The sequence below is a fragment of the Carcharodon carcharias genome, chromosome 14, assembly GCF_017639515.1.
Source record: "Carcharodon carcharias isolate sCarCar2 chromosome 14, sCarCar2.pri, whole genome shotgun sequence".
Classification (NCBI taxonomy): Eukaryota; Metazoa; Chordata; class Chondrichthyes; order Lamniformes; family Lamnidae; genus Carcharodon; species Carcharodon carcharias.
The window spans coordinates 111005964-111022097 of NC_054480.1; positions in this window are offsets into that span (position 1 = coordinate 111005964).

Consider the following 16134-nt stretch of genomic DNA (forward strand, 5'->3'; position numbering starts at 1 on the left):
CTGGTAATTGAAGAGGACTTGAGAAGCCCTGAAGATCTAAGAAGGCAGCTGAAGGTTGGTGACTCCATGTTGCAGTCCGTTGGGGTAAAGGTACCCCTTTGGAGCAGTAACGTTCTGTTCGACGCAGCTGAAGATCTGAAATTGAGCTTATGAGTTGATGCTTGAGTGTATATTTGGGAATCCAAGGGAGCGGACTCTCAGGAGATGAGATTGAAACCTAACAAGTTGGACCATCGTTTATGGCATCTGAGTTGGAGCGACTTTTGGAGAGAATTCCCAGTTTAGATCTTCAAAGATGACAACTGGAATCCCTCGTGAGAGAGACAGTTTCAATGAGATTGGTTGACTCAGTGTTACTGACATCTAGGTGGGTTGTTGTTAAATCCATGGACTCTGTCTTAGTCGCATCTGCCATTTATTGTGTACTGTGATGTGTTTGACCACAGTTGGCTTGTTAATTCATATGTACCTCATACTTACCCTGAATGTTAAGAGTATAGAATAGATATTGTGAATTGTTTTATCTATTCGACCTTGTATAGTAAAGTTTATTTTTGTTTGTTCAAAATCCATGGAATCTTGTGGCTTTCTTCACTGTGCAAGTGTCCTCTTGGATATCAAATGTTGTCTACCTTAAAATATTATTGGCCCCTGACTTGATCTTACCAAAAACTTTGAGGTGTGGCCTAGGATCATTACGTGTCCCCTAATTCTAGTTCCTCCCAGAAGAGGAAACATCCTCCTGGTAGCCCCCTATCAAGTCCCCTCAGGATCTTTTATGTTTCATTAAGATCATCTCTCATTCCTCTAAACCAGGCTTAACCAACCTTTTTGCTTGGGCGAACACGTTTCAAATTTTCACTCGGCCGGGGGGCGGGGAGGGGGGGGGTGGGGGAGGAGGTGGTGGTTGGTAGGTGGAGGTGTTGCAGGTGGATGGTTGGTACCGATGCACGTTTTTTGGGAAGGAAAGGAAAACCGGCTCAGAGGAATGGAAATTTATCTGTTACTTCAAACAACACTAATCTGCATAGCTATGAACAAGCTGCAGATGAGAAGACTAATTTATCCCCTTACCTTTTTCGCTCATTGAGTAATATCTTTCCTTGCTTTTGCTTGTCACAAGAAGTCAATGCCTGCCCATGTACTAGACATAGCACTATGGTGTAGCCCAGAACTGATGCCCGTCTGTCAGAAGTGATCCTGATTCCATATTCTTGTCCATCCTCTTCACGTAAGGGACCACATTTTCCTTCCTCGCTCACAGGGGTTTCCCATGCACAGTGCGGTCTCCTCTACATTGGAGAGACCAAATGTAAACTGGGCGACCACTTTGCAGAACACCTGCGGTCTGTCCGCAAGAAAGGCTCAAACCTCCCTGTCGCTTGCCATTTTAACACTCCACCCTGCTCTCTTGCCCACATGTCTGTCCTTGGCTTGCTGCATTGTTCCAATGAAGCCCAATGCAAACTGGAGGAACAGCACCTCATCTTCCGACTAGGTACTTTACAGCCTTCCGGACTGAATATTGAATTCAACAACTTTAGATCTTGAACTCCCTCCTCTATCCCCACCCCCTTTCTGTTTCTTCCCCCTTCCGTTTGTTTTTTCCAATAATTTACAGAGATTTTTCTTTTCCCATCTATTTCCATTATTTTTAAATCTATATCTTTTATGCCCTGCTAGTCTTTCCATCCCACCCCTGCTACAGCTGTACCTTGAGTGTCCTGCCATCCATTCTTAATTAGCACATTCGTTTAGATAATATCACCACCTTCAACACCTCTTTGTTCTTCTGTCTGTGACATCTTTTGATTATCTGCTCCTACCATTGCTTGCTTGTCCCTACAACCACCCCCCCCCCCACCCACTTCTCTTCTCCCCCCCCCTCTCCCCACCTTAAACCAGCTTATATTTCACCCCTGTCCTAATATTCACTCAGTTCTGTTGAAGGGTCATGAGGACTCGAAACGTCAACTCTTTTCTTCTCCACCGATGCTGCCAGACCTGCTGAATTTTTCCAGGTAATTCTGTTTTTGTTTCCCATGCACAAGTTCTGGGAGGAAAGGGAAACAAGCAGATGATTTGAAATTTATCTCGAGCAACAGAGATCTGCATCTTTATGGGTAAGGTGTATATGAGAAGACTAATTTATCACCTTACCTTCTCCACAACACAGTGAGTGCGGGCTCAGTGAGATATCTTGCTTACACAAGTAGTCAATGTCTGCCCACATACTTGAGGTGCCGATGTGGATTATTCCAGATAGATGCCCGTCTGTCAGCATTGATCTTGATTTTGACTTGATGCTCTTCATACATTGCTGCGAGCAGCTTTTTCATGAATGCTGTTAAACAATGCAATGAAGCGACAGGCATGGCTTGACAGATTTGGGTATGAATCAAAGCGAACATAACACCTGTAAAAGGTCAGAAGGTCATGGACTGCAAAAGCTGTCTTCAGGGCACTGTCATTCTGCATCTCGATTAGCTCCATCTGGAACGCACTAGCTCTAAATGGATCTGCAAACAGCTTCATCTCATCGCAGTGCCCTCTGAAATTTGAAAATCTGTGCTTGAATTAACCACTCAAGCCACCGATCAGTGCAGTATGCTTCTCATGGTCCACTGCTTCAGCATGCCTTGATGAATGTGTTGTGAAATGGACAACTTTCTTCGTAGCCAAGTGTTTCTGAAACAATTTCAACTTCTGAATGAACACATGGACACGTTCATGCGGTCTTGGCGAACTGATACTTTCCTTGCAGTTTCACATTCAAATTCTGTGGCCACCTTGCTGAGCCAGTGCACCTGGCTGAAGTAAATGATGTCCTCGTGCTGTTGCCTACCTCCGTGAGAGAGGCTCAGAACTATCTGTGATTGGACTTTGCGAAATTGAGTGCTGATCCAGACATCTGCCCTTGTTTTTGCCTGCCACAAGAAGTAAATGCCTGCCTGTAGCGCCGTGGTGTACCCCAGAGCTAATTCCTGTCTGTCAAGAGTAATCCTTATTCTGTATTCTTGTCCATGCTCTTCGTGTAAGGGACCGCATTTCCTCCCAGAACTTGTGCACAGGGACCCCCTGTGAGCAAGGAAAGGGAAAGAACCAGATGAAATGAAACTTATCTATGTTGAGAGAATCTTCTCCTATCACGTTTCATCTTTAGGGTCTTTGCACACAGCTGCTCTGAGTGGATGATGCAGTGATGTGATGACTTCCTGAGGCACTAATGAGCATCAGACTTGAAGAATCTATTGTGCTTGCCTGTCATCGAAGGAAGTCCATAAGTTGTCAGACCACAAAGTTTGTCCTCTAGAAGATTGAATTTCACCAAGCTACATCGCACTTCACTGCAAATGTCTAGCCCCATTGTTGTACCTTTCATTGCACAGAGGTTGAGCAGATCCTCAACAACTCCCAAAGTTTTTGTGACTCCTCTTGCAAAGATTGAGAGTTGAGTTGTATCACTCACATCCATACTGTCATTGAGTCCTGTTCTGTAAAACTCACAGGCATTGAGTCTTTTGACTAGGGAATTCAATGTTGCCTGTTAGGTCATCCACTCTTCTAGCAATGGTCTGGTGTGAAAGACTGTTTCTCTGTTTATCAGGGTTTGCTACAGGTACAAACATGCCCAAGCAGTCTTTCACAAATTCTCCATAAAACAATGGCTCCCCTCTCTTGGCTATTGCCTTGGCTATCAAGAAACTGACCTTGGTTGCTGTCTCAGAACTCCTGGCTTGCAGCCTTGAAGAGAGATTGCTGCCCGATAATGTTTTGCTTCAGTGAGTTCAAGCGATCAATTCTCACCTGACCTCTGAGGCTGTCAAATCTGCCGGCATGTTTTGTATAATAATGATGCTTAATATTGCACTCCTTCTCAAAATAACTATCTTCTCCTGACATATCAGGCATATTATGGACCCGTTATGCTCAATAATGAAGAAGTCATCAGCCCAAGAGCTTTTGAAGACTCGGCCTTCCAAGTTAATTCTCTTCTTGCTCTGGGGTCCTGAGGGGCTCCCCATCATTAATTGATAAGTATTGTGGCTGATTAATGGTGATAATCTCCAGTCCTGGAGTATTAATGTTACTTTTCTAAATCACTCTTCTGATACGCAAGTGAAATGAGCTCAGCATGTAAGGGGTAAGAAAAAGTACAGCATTATAAACAGCGGTAGAAAAAAATACAGCAATATAAATAAGGGTAAAGTTCTCAATATAATGTCAGCCATCTCCCCCCTTTAAAGCTAGCAATAGCAGCACCTGTTTGGGGGAGCTTGCTCCCCCTTGCAACCCGTGCTCTGCTGTTCCCTGCCCCGCACATGCTCCATGAGATCCTTGCTCTGTCGTTTTTCCCTCCCTCCACATACTGTATGAGGGCCCTGCCTGAGGCCCTCCCTTCCCTCTTAAGTTGTTCCCAGGTTTGACCCCCTGTTGGTCCAAGGCCCTCTTCCCTTCTCGAGGTTGCTCCAAGCTCCCCAGCCCCCTCCCGAAATTGCTCCATGGCCTGAGGCTTGAATCCCCTTCTTCCCTCTGGAAATTGCTCTGATGTCCAAAGCCCGACTCACCTCCCTCACGTTGCAGCTGCTCCAGTCCCTGCTCTTGCCCCATGTTGCTCTGAGCTCTGCCAGTAGAAATGGGGGTTTCAAACTCACCTGACAACTGCATTGCATCTCGCTCGCCTAAACACAGGATGGTTCTCCATGTATTGGCTGCTGATAACAGTGAGCTTATCAAAATTTTTCAAATCCATGTTAATCAAATCTTCATTGCCAAATCTAATGGTAAGTGGTGGGCCGGATTATACTGCCTTGTGGGCCAAATTCAGCCTTGGGCCGGCCCTTGAGCAAGCCTGTTCTAAACTCCAATGGGTATAGGCCCAATCTGCTTAACCTTTTTTCACAAAATAAACTGCTCATCCTAGGAATGAGGCAAGTGAACCTTCTCTGAAGTGCTAACACAATTATATCCTTTCTCAAAGAAGGAGACCAAAACTGTTCACAATACTCCAAATGTGTTCTCATGTAAATGTGTATGTTGCCACAGCAAGTCGGACTCATGGAAGGCCAGCTGGCTCAGTTGGCTGGGCAGGTCCGTGTGCATCAGGTTGGTGTCAACAGCATAGGGTTCAATCTTTGAACTGGCTGGGATGGATTTAGCACTTACCTCCATGGTGGAGGTCGTGGCACTGTGGGATGGTCCTGCCTTCTGACAGAATTCAAGAAGAAGAATTCTTCCTGCCAAAGTGGATTACCTCATGTTTTTCCCATATTATACTCCATTTGTCAATTTTTTTGCCCACTCACTTATCTAATGCCCCTTTGCATTCTCCTTCTCAACTTATTTCCAACCTATCTTTGTACTGTCAGCAAATTTTGGCTACATTTATTAGTTATTCTCTTCCTTTCTATACACTTGTATAAGCTCATATTGTCTGTTATATTTCTTGCTAGTTTACTTCCATTTTTTTCCCTTTTTTAGTCACCTTTGCTGGTTCCTAAAATTTTCCCAAATCTCTAGCCTATGACTAATCTTTGCAAGATTGTAAGCTTTTTCTTTTAATTTGATACTATCTTTACCTTCCTTAGTCAGCTAGTCATTTTTCATACTTACCACATTCCATTGAGAAAGAAAGACTATATCTTTGCCGAAATGTCTCATTAAATGTCTGCTGCTGCTTACGTAACACCTTACCTGTTAACCTGTTTTCTCAGTCCACTGTAGCCAACTCTGTCTTCGTACCTTGTAATTGCCTTTATTTAAGTTTAAGGCATTAGTTTCACACTGAACTTTCTCACCCTCATTCTAAATGTGAAGTTCATCATATTGTTGCGATCCACAGAGACCAATAACTTTTAAAGAGATATAAATTTTCCAGTGACCAAAACAAAGCAGTAACCATGACAAAATTCAGTTTTTAATACTTTTACTGTAACAAGCAAACTAAAATCAACATTGACTAATGTACTTAGTAAACAACTGATAAAGAAAGACCATAAGACGTAGGAGCAGAAGTAGGCCATTTAGCATATCGAGTTTCTCTGCCATTCAATGAGATCATGGTTGATCTGATAATCCTCAACTCCACTTTCCTGTCTTTTCCTCATAACCCTTGATTCCCTTACTGATTAAAAATCTGTCTATCTCAGCCATGAATATACTTAACGACCCAGCCTCTCCGGCCCTCTGAATTCCACAGATCAACTATCCTCTAAGAGAATAAATTCTTCCTCATCTTTGTTTTAAGTGGGCACCCCCTTACTCTGAGATTATGCCCTCTGGTCCTAGACTCTCCCATAAGGGGAAACAACCTCTCAGTGTCTAACCTGTCAAGCCCCCTAAGAATCTTATATGTTTCAAAAAGGTGACCTCTCATTCTTGTAAACTCCAATGAGTACAGGTCCAACTGACTCAACCGCTCCTCATAAGAAAATCCCTCCATCCCCGGAATCAATCTAGTTAACCTTCTCTGGACTGCCTCCGATACCAATCCGTCTTTCCTTAGAAAAGGGAACCAAAACTGTTCACAGTATTCTAGGTGTGGCCTAACTAGTGTCTTGTATGGTTTTAGCAAGACTTCCCTATTTTTATACTCCATTTCCTTTGAAATAAAGGGCAACATTTCATTTGCCTTCCCTATTACCTGCTGAACTTGTACGTTAGTTTTTGGGATTCATGCACGAGGACCCCCAAATCCCTCTGTGCTGCAGCTTTCTGCAGTCTTTCTCCATTTAAATAAAATTCAGCTCCTCTATTCCTACCAAAGTGCATAACCTCACACTTTCCCACGTTATATTCCATCTGCCACATTTTTGCCCACTCACTTAACCTGTCCATATAGCACTATAGACTCTGTGTCATCCTCACCACTTGCCTTCCAACCTATTTTTGTCATCCGCAAACTTGGCGACAGTACATTCATTTCCCTCAGCCAAGTCATGAATATATATTGTAAATAATTGTGGCCCCAGCACTGATCCCTGTGGCACTCCACTAGTTACAGGTTGCTATCCTGAAAATGCCCCCGTATTCCAACTCTCTGTCTCTATTACTTAGCCAATCCTCTATCCGTGCTAATATATTACCCCCAACATCATGGACTCTTATTAAGTAGCCTTATGTGTGGTGCCTTATTGAACACCTTTTGGAAATCCAAATATATTGCATCTAGTGGTTCCCCTTTATCTATCCTGCTTGTTACCTCCTCAAAGAATTCTAATAAATTTGTCAGGCATGATTTCCCCTTCATGAAGCCATGCTGACTCTGCTTGATTAGATTATGTATTTCTAAATACTCTGCTATGACATCCTTTATAATAGACTCCAACATTTTCCCAATGACAGATGTTAAGCCAACTGGCCTATAGTTATCTGTTTTTTTGGTCTCCCTTCCCTTTTGAATAAGGGTGTTACATACAGAAAAGGTATTGTCTAGGAAGTTCTTAAGATGACTGCACACCCCAAGCTCCATCTATAAAGTACACCAAAAGCTTCTTAAACATATAGGGTGGACGTTTCCCCTCCTGCCTGCGGTGGGTTTCACTGCAGAGCCGGAAAGTTTGGGGAGAGGCCAAAAATCGGAATCCCACCAATGGAAAAACAGTTTGAAATTTTCACTTCAGCACTTTCAAAGTGGGCTGATGGCAGGTTGGGTCGTGGTGGAAACCCCATTTGCATGTGAAGAGGCTAAGACCTTACTTTATATTTTTATAAAATAAACATATATATGTATATATATAATCCTGCCTAATCTATAAAATTATTTTTCTTAAAACTGGATAAAGGCTTTAAACTGACTGAAGCCATGACTAACTATGACATACCAAAGGAATTTTTGGCCTTCAGAACAGCAGCAACCTCGTTAACTGTAAAGAGGCACTGTGACTGCAGAGATCAAATCCCCACGACTTGTACAAAGGCTCTTTACATTTCTAACACCTGGACCCTGGTCGAGAGAGACAGTCCATCTGTGAGGACAAAGGACCCAGAATCCTGTGTCTCTGAACTTACTGCACTCCATTCTCTCAGGTCCAACCTTGACGTTGTCATCAAATCTGCTGACAAGGGTGGTGCTGTTGTTGTCTGGCGCACTGACCTCTACCTCAGAGGCTGAGCGTCAACTCGCAGACACTTCCTCCTACCTCCCCCGTGACCATGACCCCACCACTGAACATCAAGCCATTGTTTCCAGGATTGTTACTGACCTCATCTCCTCTGGAGATCTTCCTTCCACAGCTTCCAACCTCATAGTCTCCCAACCTCGGACGGCCCGCTTCTACCTCCTACCCAAAATCCACAAACAGGACTGTCCCAGCAAAACATTGTGTCAGCCTGTTCCTGCCCCACGGAACTCATTTCTTGCTATCTTGATTCCATTCTCTCTCCCCTTGTCCAGTCCCTTCCCACCTACATCCGCGATTCCTCTGACACCCTACATCATATCAACAATTTCCAGTTCCCTGGCCCCAGCCACTTCCTCTTCAGCATGGACGTCCAATCCCTCTACACCTCCATCCCCCACCAGGATGGTCTAAGGGCTCTCCGCTTCTTCCTCGAACAGAGGCCCAAACAATCCCCATCCACCACTACTCTCGTCCATCTGGCTGAACTTGTTCTCTCACTGAACAATTGCTTCTTAAACTCCTCTCACTTCCTCCAAATAAAAGGTGTGGCTATGGGTACCCACATGGGCCCCAGTTATGCCTGTCTCTTTATGGGGTATGTGGAACATTCCTTGTTCCAGTCCTACTCCGGCCCCCTCCCATAACTCTTTCTCCGGTACATCGATGACTACTTCGATGCTGCTTCATGCTCTTATCTGGACCTGGAAAAATTTATTACTTTTGCATCCAATTTCCACCCCTCCATCATTTTCACATGGTTCATCTCTGACACTTCCCTTCCCTTCCTTGACCTCTCTGTCTCAATTTCTGGTGATAGACTGTACACCAATATTCATTACAAGCACACCGACTCCCACAGCTACCTTGACTACAGCTCCTGTAAGGACTCCATCCCATTCTCTCAGCTCCTTCACCTCCGTCGCATCTGTTCGATGATGCCACTTTCAAAAACAGTTCCTCTGACATGTCTTCCTTCTTCCTTAACCGAGGTTTTCCACCCACGGTGGTTGACAGGGCCCTCAACCGTGTCCGGCCCATCTCCCATGCATCCAGCCTCACACCTTTCTCTCCCTCCCAGAACCATGATATGGTTCCCCTTGTCCTCACTTATCACCCCACCAGCCTCCGCATTCAAAGGATCATCCTCCACATTTCCGCCAACTCTGGCATGATGCCACCACCAAACACATCTTCCAGCGGCATTCCGCAGGGATCATTCCCTCCGGGACACCCTGGTCCACTCCTCCATCACCCCCTACACCTCAATCCCCTCCCACGGTACCTTCCCATGCAACCACAGAAGGTGCAACACCTGCCCCTTTACTTCCCTCTTCCTCACCGTCCAAGGGCCCAAACACTCCTTTCAAGTGAAGCAGCATTTCACTTGCACTTCCTTCAATTTGGTCTACTGCATTCGCTGCTTCCAATGCAGTTTCCTCTACATTAGAGAGACCAAATGCAGACTGGGTGACCGCATTGCGAAACACCTTCGGTCTGTCCGCAAGCATGACCTAGACCTCCCTGTCGCTTGCCATTTCAACACACCGCCCTGCTCGTATGCCCACATGTCCATCCTTGGCATGCTGCCAAATTCCAGTGAAGCTCAACGCAAACAGGAGGAACATCACCTCATCTTCCGACTAGGCACTTTACAGCCTTCCGGACTGAATATTGAGTTCAACACCTTTAGATCATGAGCTCTCTCCTCCATCCCTACCCCCTTTCCAATTCCCTTTTTTCCAATAATTTATATATATTTTTCTTTTCCCACCTATTTCCATTATTTTTAAATGTATTTCCATGCATTGTTTTATCTCTATCTTTTAGCCTATTTTGATCCCTTCCCCCTACCCCACCCCCACTAGGGCTAATCTGTACCTTGCTCATCCTGCTTTCTACCCTTAATGTCACCTATTAGCACGTTTCTTAGCTAATATCACCACTGTCAACACCTCTTAGTCCTTTTGTCTATGACATCTTTTGGCAATCTCCACCTATCACTGGCCCTCTATCCAGCTCTACCTGTCTAACCTCCCCCCCCCCGACCTTTAGCTAGCTTATATTTCACCTCTCATCTATTTTTCCTTAGTTCTGTTGAAGAGTCATACGGACTCAAAACGTTAACTGTATTCCTCTCCACAGATGCTGTCAGACCTGCTGAGTTTAACCTCTGTTGAATTTATTAATGGTTGAAACATTAACCATCTCAAGAATCCAAAGCAGGAATATACATCTTTATCCAAACCAAGGTGGAGAATGGGAGTCATGTCACATGACACCACCCAAGTTGCTAGACCTGTAAAATTGCAGTGTGGAGCTGAAAGGCAGGCTGCCATTTTCCACCTAGCACACAGCAACAGAACCAGAGCTCTGTTCCAGGCTTGAATGCCTGATCTTCATCTACGCTGTTACTATTGGAACTTCTGAACTTCTGTACCAGCGCCTACAAGACTAAATAACCTCTATGTGCCTATCCTATCATGGAAGTCCTCTCTACTGGCAAAGTGGATTATCCAGCATCTGTCTTCAACCTGCTGACTCTGTGAAAGAATACACCTTTGGACTTTAATTCTGGACTCACGTGAAACAATAACTCTTATCTTCTTTGTGGTCTTTGTCCTGTACCTCTTTCTTCCCCTTATCCCTCTTTCATTGTACAAAAGTACTAGGGGCTGCGTAGCGACACTCCCTCCCGCATTTTGAGCGTATGTAAAATAAACTAACCCTATTAGTTCATCCTAGTTCAGAGAATTGGATTACACCAAAAATACGCCACCGCATATAAAGGGTGAAATCAAAAATCAAAACACCTTTTTGTTTACGAATAGGTAGTGAGAGGAGAAATCAGGGCAGTTTAAGTTAAACCCCTTCCTGTTGTAACAGAAATTCAGAGCTCAAGTCCAAGATAACCCAATTTGAATTTGACCAGATTCCAAGTTAAGAGATGAGCCAAATCTGATATAAAAGAGTCAATTGGAAGCCAAAAGAGGAAAACCCAATGTCTGGTACAAATTTTAAAACACTAGTAATTACCACAGCAAATTCCTTTTCCCTAACACTAAGACAATGGCAACATTTTCCTGTTTGTTCAGGAAGGGAATTTAAACAGGTTACTAAGCTCAGAAAGGAAAAGGGTAAGGACTTGCCCGAAGTATGGCTAGCAGAAACCTTGTTTCTGATATTAAATAGGGACCAAGGGAGTTTCTAAACAAGGAGCAGATAAGAAGTCAGATGCCTCCCCCAGTTGAAAAGCCACAAGGGAGTGTAGCTGGAATTGTATCTCCATTTGAGGGCAGAGGTGTTCCAAGGGATATGGAACAAGTTAGAACAGTGCACACTCCCAAACCAAAAGTCCCTGCTAGGAGGCCATTGATTGGCCTGGCTAGTAGCTTTGTGGAACATTTAAATATAGACCAGAAAAGTTCCCAAATTGGTCCAGAAAGAGTGAAGGTTAGGCCTTACTTAGTTGAAAAGTCACCAGGAGGTACAACAAGAGCTAACCATTCACCAGAGGGCATTAGTGTCCCAAAAAAGACAATGCCTACTAACCAGCAGAGGGACCCCACCAGATTGGACCCTATGCTCATCCAACCATAATGCAGAATTTCAAGATCATTGCACCAGGTTGCCCCCTGCAGGTAAAAGGATCCATACAACTCACCAGGCCACAGCACTGTCGTCCTATCTGGTATGAATGTGGGAGAGGCCCCTGCCAGAAAGCCATCTTCCTATCATCCAGGCCCACAAAGGCTGGCCTAAATTCAGAGTCCTCAGCACATACATATATTAAGGGGGTGACAGACGGTCTCCACTATGAGGCTCATCATTATGTGAAGTTCACATTCGATGAAGCTAGCCAGGCTGCTAGATTTCTTAAAAACAAAAAAACTGCGGATGCTGGAAATCCAAAACAAAAACAGAATTACCTGGAAAAACTCAGCAGGTCTGGCAGCATCGGTGGAGAAGAAAAGAGTTGACGTTTTGAGTCCTCAAGACCCTTCAACAGAACTAGGTGAATCCAAGGAAGGGGTGAAATATAAGCTGGTTTAAGGTGTGTTGAGGGGGGGTGGGGGGAGAGAAGTGGAGGGGGTAGTGTGGTTGTAGGGACAAACAAGCAGTGATAGAAGCAGATCATCAAAAGATGTCACAGACAACAGAACAAAAGAACACATAGGTGCTAAAGTTGGTGATATTATCTAAACGAATGTGCTAATTAAGAATGGATGGTAGGGCACTCAAGGTATAGCTCTAGTCGGGGTCGGGGAGCATAAAGGATTTAAAAATATTTTAAAATAATGGAAATAGGTGGGAAAAGAAAAATCTAAAACAAAAACAGAATTACCTGGAAAAACTCAGCAGGTCTGGCAGCATCGGCGGAGAAGAAAAGAGTTGACGTTTCGAGTCCTCATGACCCTTCGACAGAACTTGAGTTCGAGTCCAGGAAAGAGCTGAAATATAAGCTGGTTTAAGGTGTGTGTGTGGGGGGCGGAGAGATAGAGAGACAGAGAGGTGGAGGGGGTTGGTGTGGTTGTAGCGACAAACAAGCAGTGATAGAAGCAGATCATCAAAAGATGTCAACAACAATAGTACAACAGAACACATAGGTGTTAAAGTTAAAGTTGGTGATATTATCTAAACGAATGTGCTAATTAAGAATGGATGGTAGGGCACTCAAGGTATAGCTCTAGTGGGTTTTTTTTTTATATTTTATATAATGGAAATAGGTGGGAAAAGGAAAATCTTTATAATTTATTGGGAAAAAAAAGAAGGGGGTAACAGAAAGGGGGTGGGGATGGGGGAGGGGACTCACGACCTAAAGTTGTTGAATTCAATATTCAGTCCGGAAGGCTGTAAAGTCCCTAGTCGGAAGATGAGGTGTTGTTCCTCCAGTTTGCGTTGGGCTTCACTGGAACAATGCAGCAAGCCAAGGACAGACATGTGGGCAAGAGAGCAGGGTGGAGTGTTAAAATGGCAAGCGACAGGGAGGTTTGGGTCATTCTTGCGGACAGACCGCAGGTGTTCTGCAAAGCGGTCGCCCAGTTTACGTTTGGTCTCTCCAATGTAGAGGAGACCACATTGGGAGCAACGAATGCAGTAGACTAAGTTGGGGGAAATGCAAGTGAAATGCTGCTTCACTTGAAAGGAGTGTTTGGGTCCTTGGACGGTGAGGAGAGAGGAAGTGAAGGGGCAGGTGTTGCATCTTTTGCGTGGGCAAGGGGTTGTGCCATAGGAGGGGGTTGAGGAGTAGGGGGTGATGGAGGAGTGGACTAGGGTGTCCCGGAGGGAGCGATCCCTACGGAATGCCGATAAGGGGGGTGAAGGGAAGATGTGTTTGGTAGTGGCATCATGCTGGAGTTGGCGGAAATGGCGGAGGATGATCCTTTGAATGCGGAGGCTGGTGGGGTGATAAGTGAGGACAAGGGGGACCCTATCATGTTTCTGGGAGGGAGGAGAAGGAGTAAGGGCGGATGCGCGGGAGATGGGCCGGACACGGTTGAGGGCCCTGTCAACGACCGTGGGTGGAAAACCTCGGTTAAGGAAGAAGGAGGACATGTCAGAGGAACTGTTTTTGAATGTAGCATCATCGGAACAGATGCGACGGAGGCGAAGGAACTGAGAGAATGGGATGGAGTCCTTACAGGAAGTGGGGTGTGAGGAGCTGTAGTCGAGATAGCTGTGGGTGTCGGTGGGTTTGTAATGGATATTGGTGGACAGTCTATCACCAGAGATTGAGACAGAGAGGTCAAGGAAGGGAAGGGAAGTGTCAGAGATGGACCACGTGAAAATGATGGAGGGGTGGAGATTGGAAGCAAAATTAATAAATTTTTCCAAGTCCTGACGAGAGCATGAAGCAGCACCAAAATAATCATCGATGTACCGGAGAAAGAGTTGTGGAAGGGGGCCGGAGTAGGACTGCAACAAGGAATGTTCCACATACCCCATAAAGAGACAGGCATAGCTGGGGCCCATGCGGGTACCCATAGCCACACCTTTTATTTGGAGGAAGTGAGAGGAGTTGAAGGAGAAATTGTTCAGCGTGAGAACAAGTTCAGCCAGACGGAGGAGAGTAGTGGTGGATGGGGATTGTTCGGGCCTCTGTTCGAGGAAGAAGCTAAGGGCCCTCAGACCATCCTGGTGGGGGATGGAGGTGTAGAGGGATTGGACGTCCATGGTGAAGAGGAAGCGGTAGGGGCCAGGGAACTGGAAATTGTTGATGTGACGTAAGGTGTCAGAGGAATCACGGATGTAGGTGGGAAGGGACTGGACAAGGGGAGAGAGAAGGGAGTCAAGATAACGAGAAATGAGTTCTGTGGGGCAGGAGCAAGCTGAGACGATCGGTCTACCGGGGCAGTTCTGTTTGTGGATTTTGGGTAGGAGATAGAAGCGGGCCGTCCGAGGTTGGGCAACTATCAGGTTGGAAGCTGTGGGAGGGAGATCCCCAAATCTATATAATTTATTGGAAAAAACAAAAGGAAGGGGGAAGAAACAGAAAGGGGGTGGGGATGGAGGAGGGAGTTCAAGACCTAAAGTTGTTGAATTCAATATTCAGTCTGGAAGGCTGTAAAGTGCCTAGTTGGAAGATGAGGTGTTGTTCCTCCAGTTTGCGTTGGGCTTCACCGGAACAATGCAGCAAGCCAAGGACAGACATGTGGGCAAGAGAGCAGGGTGGAGTGTTAAAATGGCAAGCGACAGGGAGTTTTGGGTCATTCTTGCGGACAGACCGCAGGTGTTCTGCAAAGTGGTCGCCCAGTTTACGTTTGGCCTCTCCAATGTAGAGGAGACCACATTGGGAGCAACGAATGCAGTAGACTAAGTTGGGGGAAATGCAAGTGAAATGCTGCTTCACTTGAAAGGAGTGTTTGGGCCCTTGGACGGTGAGGAGAGAGGAAGTGAAGGGGCAGGTGTTGCATCTTTTGCGTGGGCATGGGGTGGTGCCATAGGTGGGGGTTGAGGAGTAGGGGGTGATGGAGGAATGGACCAGGGTATTCCGGAGGGAACGATCCCTACGGAATGCCGATGGGGGGGGGGGTGAAGGGAAGATGTGTTTGGTGGTGGCATCATGCTGGAGTTGGCGGAAATGGCAGAGGATGATCCTTTGAATGCAGAGGCTGGTGGGGTGATAAGTGAGGACAAGGGGGACCCTATCATGTTTCTGGGAGGGAGGAGAAGGCGTGAGGGCGGATGCGTGGGAGATGGGCCGGACACGGTTGAGGGCCCTGTCAACGACCGTGGGTGGAAAACCTCGGTTAAAGAAGAAGGAGGACATGTCAAAGGAACTGTTTTTGAAGGTAGCATCATCGGAACAGATGCGACGGAGGCGAAGGAACTGAGAGAATGGGATGGAGTCCTTACAGGAAGCGGAGTGTGAGGAGCTGTAGTCGAGGTAGTTGTGGGAGTCGGTAGGCTTGTAATAGATATTGGTGGACAGTCTATCACCAGAGATTGAGACAGAGAGGTCAAGGAAGGGAAGGGATGTGTCAGAGATGAACCACGTGAAAATGATGGAGGGGTGGAGATTGGAAGCAAAATTAATAAATTTTTCCAAGTCCCGACAAGAGCATGAAGCAGCACCGAAGTAATCATCGATGTACCGGAGAAAGAGTTGTGGAAGGGGGCTGTAGTAGGACTGGAACAAGGAATGTTCCACATACCCCATAAAGAGACAGGCATAGCTGGGGCCCATGCGGGTACCCATAGCCACACCTTTTATTTGGAGGAAGTGAGAGGAGTTGAAGGAGAAATTGTTCAGTGTGAGAACAAGTTCAGGCAGACGGAGGAGACCATCCCCCACCAGGATGGTCTGAGGGCCCTTAGCTTCTTCCTCGAACAGAGGCCCGAACAATCCCCATCCACCACTACTCTCCCCCCACCCACCCCCCCAACACACCTTAAACCAGCTTATATTTCATCCCTTCCTTGGATTCACCTAGTTCTGTTGAAGGGTCATGAGGACTTGAAACGTCAACTGTTTACTTCTCCGCCGATGCTGCCAGACCTGCTGAGTTTTTCC